This window comes from Equus caballus, chromosome 14, assembly GCF_041296265.1.
Source record: "Equus caballus isolate H_3958 breed thoroughbred chromosome 14, TB-T2T, whole genome shotgun sequence".
In the NCBI taxonomy this organism is placed as follows: Eukaryota; Metazoa; Chordata; class Mammalia; order Perissodactyla; family Equidae; genus Equus; species Equus caballus.
Window position 1 is genome coordinate 70,048,998 of NC_091697.1, and position 18,942 is coordinate 70,067,939.

General features: G+C 38.8%; 1 protein-coding gene across 1 annotated transcript in view; it reads left to right on the plus strand.

The window, feature by feature from the left end:
* DTWD2 (DTW domain containing 2) overlaps positions 1 to 18,425 on the plus strand; it is a 231,093-nt gene extending 212,668 nt beyond the window's left edge. The window contains exon 7 of the transcript XR_011425136.1: positions 15,755 to 18,425. The gene's annotated coding sequence lies outside the window, so the exon portion shown is untranslated. The remainder of the gene's footprint in view (positions 1 to 15,754) is intronic.
* Positions 18,426 to 18,942: the final 517 nt, after the last annotated feature.

Below are 18,942 nucleotides of genomic sequence, written 5' to 3' on the forward strand. Positions count from 1 at the left end.
CACATAAAATTAAAAGCGTAAGACAAGCTAGGAGAATTGAGTAGAGCCTGTTCCTACTCCTATTTCTAGGGTGAAAGGCTACCCTGCCCCCAACCACCCACCTCATTTGTGGTCATTTATGGTCATCTCTATTGTCTTCCCAAAGGTACAGCAAGGTTACCAAAGTCAAGTACTGACAGAGGACAGCAGGCGGCATATGTGAATGGGCTCACTGGGCGGGGCCACTGTGAGCTGCAGAGCACTACCCCACGCAAGCGGGCAGTGGCTGCTCTGCTCCAGCAGACTCTCGTCCGTTAGTAAACCAGGCCCCATGTTGCCATATCTTCTGATTTCAACTCAAATCAGGAATCTGGGTTTTAAATGTTAGTGACTAATCCAAATTAAAATAATAAAAGAAAATTTAGTGCAGACCAACCAGAACGCATCTATGGGCCAATGTCTCCAGTGTGCTATCTCTGGATTTTGCTTTTCTTCAGACTACAGCCTGAGAAATTCGTTGTTTCCCTTCTCAAGTGGCTATGTGACAGTCAGTGATCTAAAGTGCAAAGAAAATTAATGTAGGAGCGCTCTGTACAGTGTTTTGGTGCTTTCTGGCCTATGCTTTTCTCTTCCCTGCCTCTGAGCATGGCCTGCTTTTACTTTTTAGCTCTCTCCTGTTTCACTGCTGGTCTGCCCAGATCCCTCTCTCTCTGTAGGCTCTGAAAGTTCCCAGGCCTCATACCTGCCTGCCAGTTGAATTGCGTGGCCTGCGGCATTTCCTGAGCGGCTCGAGGTTTTCGTCTGTTAGCTCTTCTCCCCTCCAGAACTCAGAGCCTCTGCCTGTCCCAGAATGAGCACACTTCTCTCTGTTGGTCTTTCCTCCCCACAGTTCTTCAGCTCTCTGCTGCCTGGGTCTCTCTCTCCCCTTTTTTAATCCGTTGTTCCATTTCCTGACCAAAGTTCTCTTGGCTCATGGTCCGAGCATTACAGATGCTGAGACACATTATTATTATTGTTATATATCTAACATTAGGTATGCGTTTTTATATATGCATAATTTTACATATGATTAAGAGTTAGATTACAGAGTTTCAACATCACAGACAATATCACACTATCCCTACATGTAGATGGGAAAGTATTACTAACCGGATCTAAATAATTTTATTAAATACTGAGTAGGTACATACAATGTATGTGGAAGATATTGAAAGTAACACCATAACACACCCATGGGGGTCCTACCTGGTGTAAAATATGGAATGTTCCTAGTACTTTTGAAGGCCCTTGTGTGTCTCTCAAAAACCCATACCTTTCCCTGGCCTTTCAGAGTAACATGTGCTTAATTTTGTGTCTATTTCCTTTTGTTTTCTCTGAATATGTAAAAATTTGTTGTTCATTGCTGCAGGTTTTGAACTCTGTGTATGAGAGATTATACCATATGAAGTCCTCTTGACTTATAGTTTTGCTGAGTTTTGTAGTTTTCTGAGATTTATCCATGTTGGTGGGGCTACCTGTAATTAATTATTTTCTGTTGCTGTATAGTATGTCATTGATTAAAAATTCTACAATTTCTCTCTCAATCTACCGGTATGAATATTGGAGCTGTTTCCTTTTTTTTTTTCTGTTATAAAAACTGTTGTTATGAATTACTCTATAGGTCTCTTGCTGTTGCTAGCTAGGAGTGAACTGTATGTAGATACCTAGAATTGTAGAACATGCATATATCCAATGTATATGAAACAATGCCAAATTGTTTCCCAAAGCAATTGCACAAATTTACACTCCCATCAGAAGTATATAAATTTCTATTGCTTTAAATCCCTGCTAACTTTTGGAATTTTTAGACTTTTTAATTTTTGCCAGTCTGATGGGCTTAAACTAGTATTTGCTTGTGTTTCCTCTTCTGTAAGGTGACTGCTCTTGTCTTTTGCCTATTTTCCCACTTTTGTGTTTTTCCAGTTGCTTTGTAGTTCTCCATATATTCTGAATATGAATCCTTGGTCAGTCCTTTGTGTTACAAATTTTCTTTCAGTTTGTAACCTATCTTTTTATTTTCTTTATGATATCTTTCTACCAACAGAAGTTCTCAATTTTAATTTAGTCAGATACAGTAATCTTTTCCTTTAGGACTTGTGTGTGTGTGTGTGTGTGTGTGTGTGTGTGTGTCTTTTTAAAGAAATATTTCCACTCCCAAGATCATATTTTTCTCTTCGTAATACATGTTGATATCTAGTGGGGCATCCCTCCACATTGTTCTTCTTCTTCAGGAATGTCTTAGCTACTTTTGACCTTTTGTTTTTTATACCAAATTTATAAACTTTACAAAAAGCCTGGCTTTTTATTGGAATTAACCTCAGATCGCTTTGGGAAGAGTTTACTTCTTTATGATTTTAAGTCTTCCTCTTGGTGAACATATTATATTTTTCTATTCATTTAGATCTTCTTTTATTTCATTTAATGAAGTTTTATTGTTTTACATGTAAGGTGGTCACATATCTTTTATTACATTTATTTCTATGTACCTTGTATCTTTGTTGCTATTGTAAATGGTGTTTTGAAAAACCACGTTGGTTAAATGTGGGGTTTTTTTGGTATAAAGTAAAAAAATAGAATTATATATATTGATCTCTGTCTAGCTACTTTGCTAACCTAATAAATCATCTGCTTCTCTTGGGTTTTGTACATGGAAAATGAAATTATCTGTAAACAATGACAGATTGTTTTTTCTTTTCCAGTCCTTATCTATTTATTTTCCTTACCATAATCTGCTGACTAGGACCTGCAGCACAATGTTGAATAATAATGGCATTAAAGGGCATCCTTGTATTTTTCCTGATTTTAATGGGATTGTTTTCAGTTTTGCCATTATGTATGATGTTTTCTGTGGGCCTTTTGCAGATTCTTTTTATCATATTAAGGAAGTTTCCCTCAATTTGCTCTGATTAAATTTTCTTGATGTGACAAAGAGATGTTGAACTATATGGAAGGTTTTTTTCTTCATCTGTTGAGATGTACATTAGACCTGGAGAATTGCTACCAGATCCGTCTTCAAGGAAGGACTTGCTCTCTAGCTAAGGGCATACAGGTAGCAGTGGGTGTCCGTCAGTCAGTTTTTTTACAGCCTTCTGGCCCAGGCTCACACCCCTCCCAGAGCAGCCTGCAACCAGTGACGGAGCAAGGTAAAGGTAAAGGCCCCATTTCCTCTGATGTGGGATAAGTCTGATGGAGCTTCCTGCTGGTTGTCCTAGGTTTTGTTGGGTCTGTATTGCAGTTCAACTTCTTCCTTTGCCCAATCTTGCTTTTCCTCCCTCCTTTTCACAGGTGTTGACTTCTCATGAATATCCAACACCCCAAACTCAGTGTCTGCTTTTAGGGAACCCAGCTTGTGACAGCATGATTTTTTCCCCTTTACTCTGCTTATGTAATGAATAATATTAATTGGCTTTTCTGATATTAAACCAACCTTGCATTTCTGTGATAAACTCAAATTTATCACTTTCCATGATCTTTTTTTATAAATTGATGAATTTTGTTAATTATTATTATTTTAGATTTTTATCGTCTATAATTATGAGTGAAGTTGGCCTGACATTCCTTATATGTAGTGTCCTTTTCTGCTTTTGTCATCAAAGTTTTTGTTAGACTCATTGAATGAGTTGGGAAATTTTCCCCTCTTTTTCTTTATTTTGGTTGAGTTTATGTATGATTATAATTTTTAAAATAATTTACCTCTCAACTTATCTATCTGATATTTTCTTAGAAGATTTTTTGTCAGATTATTTAGTGTCCTTTATGAAATCATTTTAAAATTAATAGATCCACAAAGAGGAGGAATTTCCCCAGTGATTCTCCTTAAACTGAACCTAGTTAGAAAAAAATGAGAAACATTTTCCAAGTTGATCAACTAAGGCAAGGTTAGCAGGCAACTCTTCTGTGTGGTTATCATAGACAGTTGTTGTCTGGGAATTCCAGGTGTTTATCCTCATTCCTTTCTTGTACTCTATAGGGACTTACTGAAGTTATGTTCCAGAAAATCTCCCAGTGAGCATTGTTTAAGGCAGACATTTCTTCCACCTTGAACTCAAGGATCATGTGCAATGCACTAACCCAACACTACTCAGGCATCTGGAAATCTGGGGTCTAGTCTTGGCTCTGTCATGTGGTAGTTATTGACCTCAGGCAAGTGGTGAAACCCTTACATGGGCTTCTCCATCTGTGATATGAGATATTGGATTAAATGTTCTTGGAATATTTTAAGGTACTGATTCGATTTACTTAATGGTTAGGAGAAATCAGATTTTCTATATATTTTTGAGTTTGTTTGGTATGTTATATTTTTTCTAGGAATCTGACTATTTTATCTGTGTTTGCACGTTTGTGGGCAGAAACTTTTTTTTTGTAGTATTCTTTTATTATGTTTATAATTTCCCCAGGCATTCTATCTCCGTTTTCATTTGGATTATTATTATTTCTACCTTCTCTCTTTTTTTCTCTTATTCATGATGGACCTTGTTAGATGTTTATCCATTATATGTTATCTAAGAACCAGCTTTAGCTATGTTGATTTTATGTTTTCTATTTTGTTAATTTATGATCTGATTTGTTTTTTTCTTCTATTTATTTTTTTGAGGTGTGGTTGGAGTTCTTTTTACCAAATTCTTAAGCTGGATGCTTAGTTCACTAATTTTAAGCTTTTCTTCTTTTCTTCTTTAAGTCCTTAAGGCTATAAAATTCCTTTTAAGTACCGTTTAGCTACATCATACATATTTTGATATGCCATATTTTGATATATGGTAATTTAAACATTTTATGATTTATTTTAACTTACATATTATTTAAAAGTCTATTTTAAAATTTTCAAACCTGTGCAGTTTTTCTATTTATCACTCTGTTATTGATATCTAATATAATGGCATCATAGTCAGAGAATATGCTCTGTGTGAAGGCTTTGTGATAAAAGATGCTCTGGTTTTATTTCTATCAACTTGTTTTGTACTTTCTATTTGTCCTTTTCTGTATTTCTTTTTTTTTCTTTTTTCTTCCTTTCTTGTCTTCTTTTGAATTGACTGTTTTTCCTTCTTTCACTTTTCCCTTTATATTCTAGTTTGAAAATTTTATATTCTATTTTTTTTAGTAGGTAGACTAAATATGCCTGCTTACCATTGTCTAAAATGGATATCTTATTCTCCTCCAGAACAATGCATAAACCTGAGGGTGCTTTAATTTTGGTTATCTCCCATCTGACTTATCCTTTATTGTTGAACTGTATTTTAGTTTCTTTTTATTTAAAACTTTCAGTTTAGACAAAATTGTTGTTATATATAGTTTGTTCAGGTTTGTCCACATATAGGCCATGTTCTTTATGTACTAATTCCCGTTTACATTTCTGACCTTCCTACTGGTATTGTTTTTTCTTTCTGCCTGAAGTAAATCCTTTAGAATTTCCTTTAGAGAGGGTCTATGTTGGCAAACTGAGATTTTGTTTGTCTGAAAATGTCTGTATATTACTCTTGGTTTTTTCAAAGAAGCTTCACTAGGTACACAATCTTAGTTTGCAGTACTATTCTCTTAGAATTTTAAGTATATTATTCCACTGTCTTCTGGCTTCCATTATTGATATTGAGGGATCTTCCATCAGTTATTAAATTGAGTAGGTCCTTTGTAGATAATATATATTTTCTCTCTGAGTTTTTAAATGTTTTCTTTCTCTTTACTGTCCTCAGATTTACCTATGATGTATCTAAATGTAGATTTTAAAAACTTATTCTTCTGAAAATTCACTGGACTTCTTGAAGCTTATTTATTTTCTTACTTCAATTCTAGGAAACTCTCAGCCATTCTCTCTTAGTATATTTTGTCTCCCTCACTCTTTCTCTCTTTTCTGCTGGATATCTTATTAGGGTATGTTAGACATTTTTCACTCTCTCCTTCGTGGTTTTTAACCTTTGGTTTACTTTTTGGAATAATCTTGACTTTTTATTCTTCTTTTTTTTTTTTTTTGAGGAAGATTAGCCCTGAGCTAACTACTGCCAATCTTCCTCTTTTTGCTGAGGAAGACTGGCCCTGAGCTAACATCCATGCCCATCTTCCTCTATTTCATACGTGGGATGCCTACCACAGCATGGCTTTTGTGAAGTGTTGCCATGTCTGCACCCAGGATCTGAACCAACGAACCCTGGGTTGCTGAGAAGCGGAATGTGTGAACTTAACCGCTGTGCCACCGGGCCGGCCCTAATTTTGACATTTTGTGCTGCACTTTGGATATCTTCAAATCTATCTTCTAGTTTGCAAGTCTCTCTTTAGCCATGTCTAATCTACCATCGATCTCATGCATGGATTTCAAAATTTCAATTATTATATTTTTTATTTCTTAAAGTTTTATTTTTTCAATTTTTCTTCATCTATTTTATATTATTTTCTTCTTATATTTTAAGTACTCTCTTTCCAATCTTTAAATACATTAAATATACTTATTTTGTAATCTGAATTTGATAATTTCAGTGTATAAAATATTTATAGCTCTGACTCTATAGTCTGTTGTTTCTTCTGGCTCTTGTTTCTCTGTGTGTTTTATGGTACAGTTCTGTGGACTGTGAGCTTATATTCCTAAGAAAGTTATTTGATGGGATTTTTGTAGTTGAGAAAAATGTGCATTCCTCCACATAGAGTTCATGTTTGTTTTTGATAGATGTTTGGTGACACTACTAATCTAGGAAGTTAAGTAATTAGGTTGATGTTTTCTGGATCACAAAGGTAGTGCTAGAAGCATGCGCAGTGGCTGGTTGTGATGATGAAATACAGATGAGACCAATGCTCAGGTTGGGAAATATTAAGTTTCTTTTCTGTCCACTTCTGAATGGAACATTTGTTTCTATTTCACTCTTACATAGGCCTTTGAAATCCAAGCTTGTGCAAGTGTCTCCTATTAGACTGTAGACAGCTCTAGGCTTATTCCCCCCACCCCCCTTTCAAAACTGAGGCTCAAGGTCACTGGGTTAATTTGATGACCTCAGAATGAAAACCTCCCTCAGAGCTCTGGATTTCAGCTTGACTTTTTTTTTTTTTCTGCTCTGAAGAGTCCTTATTTTCTTGCCAGGGCAGTGATGAATTTTAAGCAATGTTTTTCACGTATTATTTAGTACTTTTGGTTATTGTCAGTGGGAGGGCTGTTCACAGTATCTGCTCCACTATACTGTTGGAAATGAAGTCCAGTTATTCCCATGTTTAAAGATGAGGAAAACCAAGTTCAGAGAGGCCACGTGTCTTCCTCAGGTCACAGGACTTGAAGGTGTCAAGAAGGAGGATTGCTGATACCATACCAATTATTCTTGTCATTTCCTGGCCCTCTGAAGACTTCAACCATCAGTTAAAAGGAGTACACATAATAAACATACAATTAGAGAGATCATTTTCTACAAGATTTTAAAAGATTTTTTCCTATCTGGGAAGATGCTCACAAATTAATTCTTAAAGAATCTTTTATTAAGAAAACAGAGTAGGGGCCGGCCCGGTGGCGCAGTGGTTAAGTGCGCACGTTCTGCTTTGGCAGCCTGGGGTTTGCTGGTTTGGATCCTGGGTGCGGACATGGCACTGCTTGGCAAAGCCATGCTGTGGTAGGCGTCCCACATATAAAGTAGAGGAAGATGGGCATGGATGTTAGCTCAGGGCTAGTCTTCTTCAGCAAAAAGAGGAGGATTGGCCGCAGTTAGCTCAGGGCTAATCTTCCCCTAAAAAAAAAAAAAAAAGAAAACAGAGTAGGCATTAATATCTTTTGATTTAGAAACTGGGATAGCAGGAATTCAAAACCAGCTAAGGAAAATGTGTGAGATTTTTTTTCCAAGTCAATTTTGGGAAGTTTGAAAGTAGCTTATAATTTTTGAATAATTTAGAAAAAAGTCTTTAAAATAGTGCATAATGATTATTATGTGATTTTGATATTCCCCCTCGGAAAGCAGGAAGCAAATCATGCTGGCATATTTTCTAAACAAACAACTTGGCAGTTTTTGAAAGTTAAGTTTTGTGACTTTGAGGAACACTTCAGATTGAAGAGTGGACTAGATGACCTCTTTAGTAAATCTGTGGATTTAAGGCAAACTTTTCTTAAATAATTCTATAAGCACTGATCAGAGCATATGAGGTGAGGAAAAAGGGAGAGCCAATCCATGTTCCTGATGTCTGGGTGCCAGTTGGTACAGTTGCTACTTCTGGTATAACTCTATAATGTGAAAAACAATTATAGGATAATTTGAGATGGGAACAGGTGAAGCTCAAATAATTTCAGACTGAGAAGAGATGAACAAATGGCAACTATTCCAAGCAGCCCTGGCATAGTTACTGTGGTGTTTGGACAGGCATGTCTCCTAACGTGATTTCATTATGCTCAGGTTAAAGACTTGGGTTTTAGATCAACAATGTACAAATTTGGTTTATCATCTGTGTTCAGAACAGGTGACAGAATTCTATCCGGAGACCTTCAGTGTTTGCCAAGAACACCAGCAGAAACATTGTTCAGTTTAGGTTTGCCATAGAACAAAAACTCTAACTAGAAATGTGAAATTATTTGTATTGGAGAATAAGGAATGGCTGACATTCTAAGAATGCTCTTGAAACAGTACTCTTCATGTGTGTGCATCTTTGTGTGCTTATATATTTAAAAGTAAGCTTTGCTCTCCATTCGGTGAATTTAGCTCATCCAGGACTTTGTGATTTTGTAATAATTGTACTCAAAGTGAATGAATCACTGAGAAATACTCACTGCTGATCCCACCCAACTGATGCTGTAATCATTGGCACTGCAAAGGATAGGGAACAAATCCTACAGCCCGATTTGTCCTTGTCGGAAGAGCGACAATGCTTAGGACTAAAACCCAAAGTTATACATGACTCTAAAAAGAGCGTTTCCTTGGCACAAATTGAAATGAAATGAGGTCCCGGGCTCTTGAGGTCACTTTGCAACAGGAAGAATTCATTATCTAACTATACACAGAGGAAAATGCCTCACAATTGTATTTGTTTGTAAGGGATGAATGCCCACACATAAAGCCAAAGCGACAGAGGTCACTTACAAGAAATAAACTGCATGAAAGCAAAGACTCAAGTGTCCCCTGGCTGATAGCCTTTTGCTTTTTCCTCCTGGTCAAGGCTGCTTTGGGACATATTGCTTGATGTTCTGAGAGAAATGCTTGGGGAGCTCTTTGTTGTTTATGCAAAATCACTTGCACAGATCCTGCTGGTTTGTCTACTGGAAGCGCAACGCAGTCATGTGTCTTCCATCCTTGGGGTGGGAGGAGTTTCTTCCCCATCCCTCTCTATGTTCCATATTATTCTGAAGTTTCCTCTTAAGGCATTTTCTGTCATTCTCCCCATTAAGTGGAGAAGGTGCAGCCTTGAATATTTAACAGCTCATTGAGTGGTGACTGATGGGAGATTGGTTTCAGTTTAAAGAGTGGAGAGAAGGGAAGTGCATGTTAAACACATCAATTCTGAGGATTGCATTTTTCAATATATTTATAAATAACTTAGAAAAGAGAATTGATTACTACATTTTCAGTTGGGCAGAGCTGATGACAGCTGGGAAGACAACAACAGAAATCAAAGTCATTTTAAATGAAAGAGAAAAATAGCATGCCTAAAGAAGATGCATTTAAATGGAGACAGGGGCAAGGAAGTAGTTGTAGAGACCAACTCTCTTAATCTCTTCCCACACCTCAACCCTCCCCAAATTCAGACCTCAGGAGGGAAGGACTAGAGAGGCTCACATGTCAAGTCCAGTGGCCATTTTTTACTCCTGCCTATTTCCTCTCATCCAGTCAATCTCCTAGACTTTTAAGGCTTTTTTTCAAATTCTTTTCTAATAATGTGGCCTCTCATGTATTCTCTTTTCCACCTTTTTGTGGCTGCCACCTTGATAGGGATTGTATTAAATCATAGATCACTTTGGGAGGTATGGACATCTTAACAATATTAAGTCTTCCAATCCATGAACATGGGATGACTTTCCATTTATTTGTGTCTTCTTTAATTTCTCTCAGCAGCATCTTCTTATGGTTGTCAAATGTTGTTATAGATGACTGCATATTTGTGTTATAGTTTTTCTTGAGCGATGGGCAACTTTGGGCACAATCCTGGTACTCTTCATTGAGATATAGGGTGTGTGAAGAGAATCAATATGCAGGGCATGGGGAAGCCCTTGAGCCCACTGCTGGCCCTGGTGAGTTTTAAGTACTAGTATGGCATCTACAAAATGTACTTGGATGCCCGGATTTGGAACTAGACATTGAGGGTGGATAAAACCATAAGAATGGGTGAAGATGCTTAGGGAATATATATATATATATACAGAGAAGGAGAAAAAAATCAGTTTTTCCTTCATCCTCATTCTCGCCAGTAATAAACCGTCTAAGTGAGACAGTATCCCAACCTGCGAACCCTACTTCTATGTTGAGTGCAAGCCACAGAAGCCAACAGGAAAGGGGGTGACATTAAAAGGAGAATTCAGAGAAATAGTACTAGGTATCAAGGTAGCAAAAGCATAGATACCTTCTTACTGCTTCCTTCTAGCTGCTTGAAGACCATATTTAACAACGATGTTTTATCCATTAAGAGCTCCCTCCAAAGGCTTATAAGTCATGTGATTCTTTTCCTATTTCCCCTGACAGAAATAACTGGTCTTGAAAGCTTGGAGGAAGACACTTAGCTCCATTTCTCCTTGTCTAATCATTTTCTCATTATTCTCTTTGGGCTCCATTTTAATTGACATGACCAAATGATTTCATTAAGACATTTTTTTCTTGTCTAATAGAACCCAATCTCCTTATAATGCCATGAAGACATTTAAAAGTGGAATAGAGTCTCTCTAGTCTAGAATGATTTAGATGTGATTTGGCATTGAAGGAGACTGGACTGGATGGACAACCAGCTCTGTCATTTCAGTCAGTGAAGGGAGATGGTGGGAAAGAGAATGAGCCCCTTCAGATTTCCTCAGCCCCTGCTTCCAGGGGAGTGGTGGAATTTCTTAATTCCTAAGTATTTCTTGGTCTAAATTGCAACCCTTTTCATCATTTTCTTATGATTTAGATGTGATTTAGGTGTGAAGGAGATAGAAGACATATGACAATGGTGATCATTTTCTTCATAGCGCTTATGATAATGGAATGTTATATTTTATATCTAATTGTTATTAGAATGTAACTTCCGTGAGGGCAGGGACCTTGCCTATTTTGTTCACTACTTCATCGGCAGTGCAGAGATCAGTGCCTGGCTCCATAGTAACTCAACAGAGAGTTACTGAAGCAATTTTTATGGTCATAGCTTGTGTGAGATAAGTGTTCATTTTTGGTTTGGAAAATATGGTGAGTGTGGCCACATGATTCTGAGTTAAACACAATTACTAACACATTTTAATAATTTATTTTATGGTTGCTTTGATAACTTCTCCTAATACCTTAGTTTACCGTTGGATCTTGGGTCTGCTATCAGATGTGAAAAGGGAGTGGTTTTTTTTTTTGGCAGGTTTGATTTAGACCTTGCATTCATTGTTACTTGTCTGGTTACAAAGAGACCTTGATAATTGACAGTTGTATTCAAGTCCTGAAAGAACGCAGCGAGCTGGTGATTAGGGGTGCCTTCGAGCTGTCATTTTGATTTTGGTGGAATTGTACTTCAATGCTTTGCCTAGGAGCACTAGGAGAGACAGTTTTCCTTTACAGGCTCCCTGTAGAAAAACTTCACCGGCGTGAAAAAAAAAATGATACCTACTGACTTACTTTTCATCTGAAATTAATGTGAACAGCAACGTCTAAAGAAGGCAGATAAGACATGTTTTCACTTCAGTGAAATCAAGATTTTCAAAGCTTTTGAGCTGCTAATCCCTCTCCTTCATCTCTGCTACTTTTTCCTCTTTTCTCCAAAGCAATGTCTGCATCAAAGCTACATCTCTGACATGACCAGAACAATCAGAGGCAAGGTGAAAATGCAATGCGTGATGATTGAATACTGTTACTTCACAGAGCGGCAGTAGGTCCAGGACGGGGTTTGCAGTAGTGCCCCATCCTGATTACCAACACACCAGGAAGTGGAATGAAAGGTGCCAAATTGATTTATCCCAGGGCTCCTTGGCAGCCATGGAACTTGGTATACCCTTTCATGAGAGATGAAACCCTTAAAAAAAGTCAGATGCTGGAAAATAGTGAGGACATGACTGTTTTTTCTATGGTCAAGACCAGTTTCCAGGTCTCTTGTCATGGTTTTTGGCAATGACTTTGCTCTGACAACTGAGAGAAACAGAGCTGGGGGTTGTGGCAGCGGGATAATGCTCTCAGGATCAGGTGCTCTGGCTTGCTAATTAGGTTAAATTTAGATAGTGTGACATGTTTGTAAGTGAAATACTGTTACAATAGAAGAGGTGGCTATGGATCCCACAGCAGAAACAGAAAGAAACAAAGTTAAACAAGGTCTTATATTTGGGAACTCACAGTTGTTTAAATCAACATCAGGTAGTTGTAACCTTCTATATTGTGGAAATTGGGCTCACTGTTTAAATTGAAGATACCAACAGAGTGGAAGAAAATACTAACTTGGAAAATGTTTTAGCCTGTGCATTATAGAAAATGATCTTTTAGAAAATTAGCTTTTTAGATTGAGTGGAGAATCTCTCACCAAATTTGGAAATGGTCCCAGTTTTCAGCTGGGAGAGCCAACGGGGGAGCTGGCTATGTGGACTTTAGTTTCTCTCCTTTTAATCTTCACATCTAGGGCTCAGGAAATCTTAACTTCTTTCTGCATCACTGACTTGGCACGCCATTGAAAATACGTTGTAAAAGGAGAGATAGGTGGAATTAGGAGAGATTCTCTTAATATGAGATCTAATTCTCACGGATAGAGGGCTGCATGCCTTTCTCTTGTTTACTTAAAATTCTGTGTGTCACTTTGGAGGCAAAATCTTTAGTGAGCCATCTTTCTAGTGAAAAGTAAGGCCTAGATAAGAGGGGATGTGTAGATTATGGTAGGAGTCATGGGGTAATGAAGTAGTAATGGCTAATGGTGGAAAATAGTGGGATGGGGCATGTAAGAGCTCAGGCTCTGGTGACATTCTGCTTGGGTTTGTATCCCCACCATGAGTCCTCGGGTCCTTGAGCAAGTTACTTAGAGTCCAAGGCTGGATTTTCCAGGAAGTAGACTCTGAGATGAGTTGGTCATTTATTCTGGACTGTTTTTGGTCCAACATCTGAGGGAGGGAGAGGACAGAAGCAGGATTCGGCAGAGACAAGTCAGCAGCTGTGCAGTAGAGGGAAGCTCTGGAGCTAGAGTGGCCCTATGGAATTCTACTGAGCTGGGCAAAGATACCTCACACCAGAGGTGGGTTACTCCTGGAGGGCGAGTGACTTTGGACAAGGCAGTTCTGTTCTGAGGCATCCTTGAGTGGCCAGAAGTGGAAGGCTGTCTGCCAGCAGCTGGGGCGACAGGTCCTTCAGTGAAGGGAGATCTGGGGCATCAGTGTTCACAATGCTTAGCTTCTCTGGGCCTCTGTTTCCTAAGAATATTTTTTTGATATTTAGGTGAGATGATATATGTAAGGTGCTTAGAACTCTGCTTGGCCGGGAGTAAATAAGTATTGCTCTGTATCAGGCATAGGTTAAATAGTTTTCCCAGGGTCTCCCCGGTGGTGAGTGATAAAGATGGCTTTGGAACTGACTCTCTCCAGTCTGCTTTTAGTTATGACGTCAAATATCTAACATGCTACAATCCATATTGGTTTGAATAGGTTTATTTCAGCCCTGTTTGCTCCATAACTGTATCTCACCTAAGAAAGACCATGTCTGGTGTTTTTGCCATAAGTATCTTTGTCGTAGACATTTTTGCTGCAAGCATTTTTGCCTCATAACTAATTGGCCAAAAGGCAATTTTGCCATAAAAGAGAAAATAACTGGTTGACAGTTTGGTTTGACAATTTAGCTTCAACTAGAAAAATACAGTGATCAAACTTAGTGGAAGTGTGAAACAAGAGTTGAAAGCCAGACTGCATACTATACTAGAAAATGACAACATATCAGTGTGCAGAGCCTTCGATGAGCACAGTCACCCCTCCCACCTGTCAAAACCAAAAGTTTCCGAGCTATGGCAAATATAAAAGAGGCAGCTAGCCATTCATTAGAGTCTTTGAGAGCATTAATTATCGATTCTCTAGCTAATTTAGATACAATGGTTTGTTCTCTAATGCCGTCTTTAACAAATTTATCATGCAATATTAGAAGTTGGAGGCAAAAGAAGAGTCAAGCTCCTCTTATCCCCCTCCCTCTGAAAAAAGAAATGGTTACATGATTCTGATGAGTGTAAGTTTCTTGAAATTGGTGAAAATTTTTTGCTACTTGATAGTGGAGAACATGATGTGGACAGAATTTTGGTATTTGGTATAGAATCTGGCTTAGATGATTTGGTGAAATATAAGGGCTGGGCATGTGATAGAACATTTAAGTGTAGTCCAGATATGTACCACATGTTTCATTATGTCTTTTTTAATGTCCATCTTTTATTTTGTTTTTTGTTATTTTATCTTTTATGGCAAAATTGCTTTATAGCCAATTAGCAAAAATGCTTACAACAAATCTGTCTACGGCAAAGATGCTTACAGAGATTACCTAGAACCAGGAAAGAGCTCCCTAGCCAGGGCTGACTGCAGGACCCTCCTTCCCTTCACTGTGCTACGGTGCTTCCCCTGTCTCTTTCCTTCCCCTCTCCTTTCCCTCTCTGGATTTCTCTCCTCCCACCTGTAGCCTCCTTCTCTGGCTTCCCACTTGTCTTTATTGATGGGTGGGACCTGATTTGGAGCAGGAGAGCTGACTAAAGTAGCAAGAGTGGAAGGAAGGAGAGGTGAAAACCCTGGAGTACTCTCGTGGTCTCCAGACTCATGGTGCTCTGCCTCTCTCTCGCACATTCCGGCCCCCATTCCCATTCCCCTAGCCTCTACTCTTTAGATTTAGTGACCCATCCTAGGTCTACAAATGAAATGCCAGAGTATTCTTTGTGGGGTAAGACAATAGAACTTTCATCTGAAACTTAGATAAATCTTAATTCTAGTTTTTCTGTATCCAAAGCTCTGCCTTGTAGACCTTCTCTGGGAAAATCCTTTCCTGTCACCCCAAACTGACATATGAATGAATGATAAGAACACAGCCTTTTTGTTGCCCTATATTTTCTTCCTCCCCAAATTACAAGTTGAATAGCCAATGAAATTGTTTATTCTTTACTGTTTCTTCCTTCATGTACCCATTGATGGGAAGCATTTGTAAATAAATTACTGTATGTGTAGTGTTCTAGGGAATACAATGAAATAAAAGAATCAGTATTTTTGAGGAGCTTTACAGCCTAGTTCAGGGTGAGGCTGAATTTTTAGAGAACTTTGTTTATGTGATACTTAGTTGTTCTGAGTTCGCAGCACAAACTTAAAACAGAAACATTTTAATTATTGATGTTAAATGCAACATGTATACATTTTACAGATAGGAGAGCAATAGGAATGTAAGTAATTTGTGGTAACTAAGTGTTCAACCCAATGATGAAATCTATCTGCTGTTCTCAGTCCCTCCAGAGCTTTCTCTTCATGGCGTCCAGGTTCTCATTTATCCAAGAGTCACAGCAGGTAGAGGGCCAATCTTCTATGTCCTTTTTCCGCCCTCAATCACTCCTCCTCAAGGGACAAAGAGGGATTTTATTTTACTGGTGACTTGGAAGAAGATAATGGGCAGGGACAATATATTCTTTCTTTTCTCTTTAGGGGAAGACATGCTCGTAAAGTGCCCAAGTTCTCCTACCAGAGGAAGTCCCGTCCTGCTGCAGCACTTCCTAGAACTGAGTGTGTAAGTCTGTCTAACTGTGGAATTCAGTGTTGTGAAGCCTACTGACCCACAAAGATAAACTGCATTCTCCAATACCAGCTTAACCAGTAAAATATTACTGTATTTAGACTCCTTCTGCCTTACTCTTTCCTTATTCCCAATTTAAAGCTGATTGGCTCAAAGCCCAGGTGGGATTAGGGATGTCATTTATCAGTCTGCACTCAATCCTAAAGGTCAGGTGTTAGGGTTTCCTAAGGCATTAACTCCAGACCCAGACCACTCTGCACTAGATGGATCAGCATTTATTCAACAACATTTTGTGTATATGTGCATGTGTTTCTTCCAAAGAGAAACTCTTGGGAGGCAGGAATTAGGTAGGAACTGCTGACTTGGGCAGACCCTCTTCAATTCAGCTGAACAAGTCATTATGAAGCTCCTGGGATGGGCTAGGGGGTGCATCAGGCCCAGAGGACACAGATACTAATGGGACACCTCCAAGAAGCTTTGGATCCTATAAAAGGTAGGGGCACGGGGAAGTGGAGGGATGGTAAACCAGGCTGCAGGGTAGAAGAGTGGTTATTCTTTTTCTCTATTTATAACACTGTTACTGAATGAGCAGCATTTGGCTTAGGCTGTAGGGTCGTGCCATCCTGACGATAAGACCACTGAAAAGCAGGCTGGTGGTCTTCCTCCCATGCCAAGTTTTGTATAATGGATACAGTGATCGTATTAATTATATAGAGCAGTGTAGATGAGAGATAAAGAATATGTGCCTTGAAGCTTGCCTTACTAGGTTCACATCCTTGCCTTCTAGCTGTGTAACTTTAGGTAAGTTACTTAACTCCTCTGTGTTTCTGATTCCTCACATGAGAAAGAGGGATAATAGTACCTGCATTGTAGTGCTACAGTGAGGATTAAGTGATCTGGTAGAAGTAGAGTGCTAAGCATAGTGCCTGGCACCGAGGGTCCTCAATAGAGGTTAGCTCCTGTTGTTATTAGCTATTATCAAGAATGTGCATGTGTATCAAGAATTTAGCTAAAGTGCTCCATGATACTGCTGCTTCAGCATCTGTTTTGTGTGGTCAGGTGGCCTGCAGCCTGCAGGGGCCTTGAATTGACACTAGCCCATCCTGCGATCACGTGCCTAGGTAACAGCCCATAGAGAACAGCCTGCAGAGTCACAGCAAATGCAAGTTCCTGATATAACTTCCCCAGCAGCCCTTGGGAGCAACAGTCTCCCCAGGGCTCCCCTCTGTGCCCCTTAGATAAGAACCCCTTGGAGCTTACCAAAACCCTATGCTTTTTGGTTTGAATTGATCAATCTGGCCTTAGCCTGGGAACCCCAAAGCACTTCACCCATGGTCCCTAATAAAGGCATGTGCCCTCAGTCCTGTCACTCTCTCGTCCTGCGCCCTGACTTGACCTCCTGATGTGGCACCTCCAGGCGTGTGCTGTGTACATCCTCCAGGACCTGTGAGTAATAAACTTCTCTGTTTATTTCCCTTGTGGTCTTTTGTTGAACCTAGACTCACCATCTCACATCCTGGGGTTCTACTTAACAAATGTTAGTTTAACAAAGTCATAACAATGTGGCACGGGAATGAGGACTAGAAGATAAACCAGGAAGACAAGAGGAGTGGTTCTTTATAGCTCATTGAAAGGCTTTGGGTCTAAGACTTTCTTCACTGTCATGGTGGGAGCAGATACAATTAACAGCCAAAGAGGCTTCCACATCCAGAAAGGAAAATCTACTGCCCAGCCTCTTCATTTCAGCCCAAGGATTTGCTTGCCATCTACTTGACATAGCAGGAAAGTGTGGTGCTTGCACCAGTGGTAAGAAATAAGGTCAACCTGTGGCAGCAAGATGCAGAGTGGTTTGCAGTTTTGCCGAATCCCACTTGTTTTGGATGAGTGGTGAAACATGAGGCCAAACCTTAATCTTCTTTATTCACTTGGGGGCTAAGGATATTTATTTCAAATGCTCGTTCTGGTTGTGTTTGAAAAGTTGGACAAAGTGCATATCATTGAATTAAAAAGTGTTTATTGAATGCCTACTAGGTACATGGGTCCATACCAGGAACTTAGTTATTGTATAGTTTAACCTCATAAAAATCCTTTGAGGTAGATGTTGTTATCTTGGTTTTATAGATGAGGAAATTAAAGTTTAGAATCTTTCTAAAGACAATACGATAGAAGTTGCTCGAATTTGAACTCAGGTCTTCAATAAGATTTCTTAAAAGTTACATGGATTCAATTATTTGCATGTCTACTACTTTATGAATTTTAGAAATACAGAAAATCATCAAGAAGAAAATAAAAATCACCCACGATGTCACAACTATTTAAATTTTGGAGTATTTTCATCCAATTTTAATATGTATGTATATGTTTGTTTTTTTCCTACAAAAATGAACTGCTTTCTATGTTATTTTAAAACTCTTCTTTAAACAATGTTATGATGGCTTTTTCTTATTATTAAATAGTTTTCCAAACCTGATTTTTAATTGCCACATTTCATTATGTGGCTGAAGAAAGCCCTTATTGTTCAACTGTATGTTTTCCATTTTCCCCTATTTTAAACAATGATGCCATAAAAATCTTTGTATGTAATTCTTGTGCATGTCTCCAATTATTCCCTTAGAATAGTTTCAGAAGAATAATTACTACATAAGAGGTTGTTCCAGTTATCTATCGCTGTGTAACAAACCAGCCCAGAACTTAGCTGCATTAAACCACCACCATTTTGTTATGCTCGTGGATGCTGTAGGTTAGGAGTCCGGAAACGACGCAGCAGGCATGGTTGTTCTCTGCTCCATGATGTCTGGGATCTCAGCTGGGAGACTCAAAGGCTGGGCTCAGCCAGCACTGTTGACTCCTCTTCCTACATGTGGCCTCTCCAGCCTGGTGATCTCAGTGTAGTAGCACTTTTATGACTTGGCCCAGGGCTCCAAGAGTGTTTCAGTGGCACAAGGCAGATGTATATGAGCTTTATGAACTAGGCTTGGGGGTCACCTGATGCCACTTTTGCTGTGCTCTATTGGTTGAAGCAGTCACAATCCGGCCCCGATTCAAAGAAGAGAGTATATAGACCCCTACCTCTCAATGGAAGGAGTGTCAAAGAATTTAT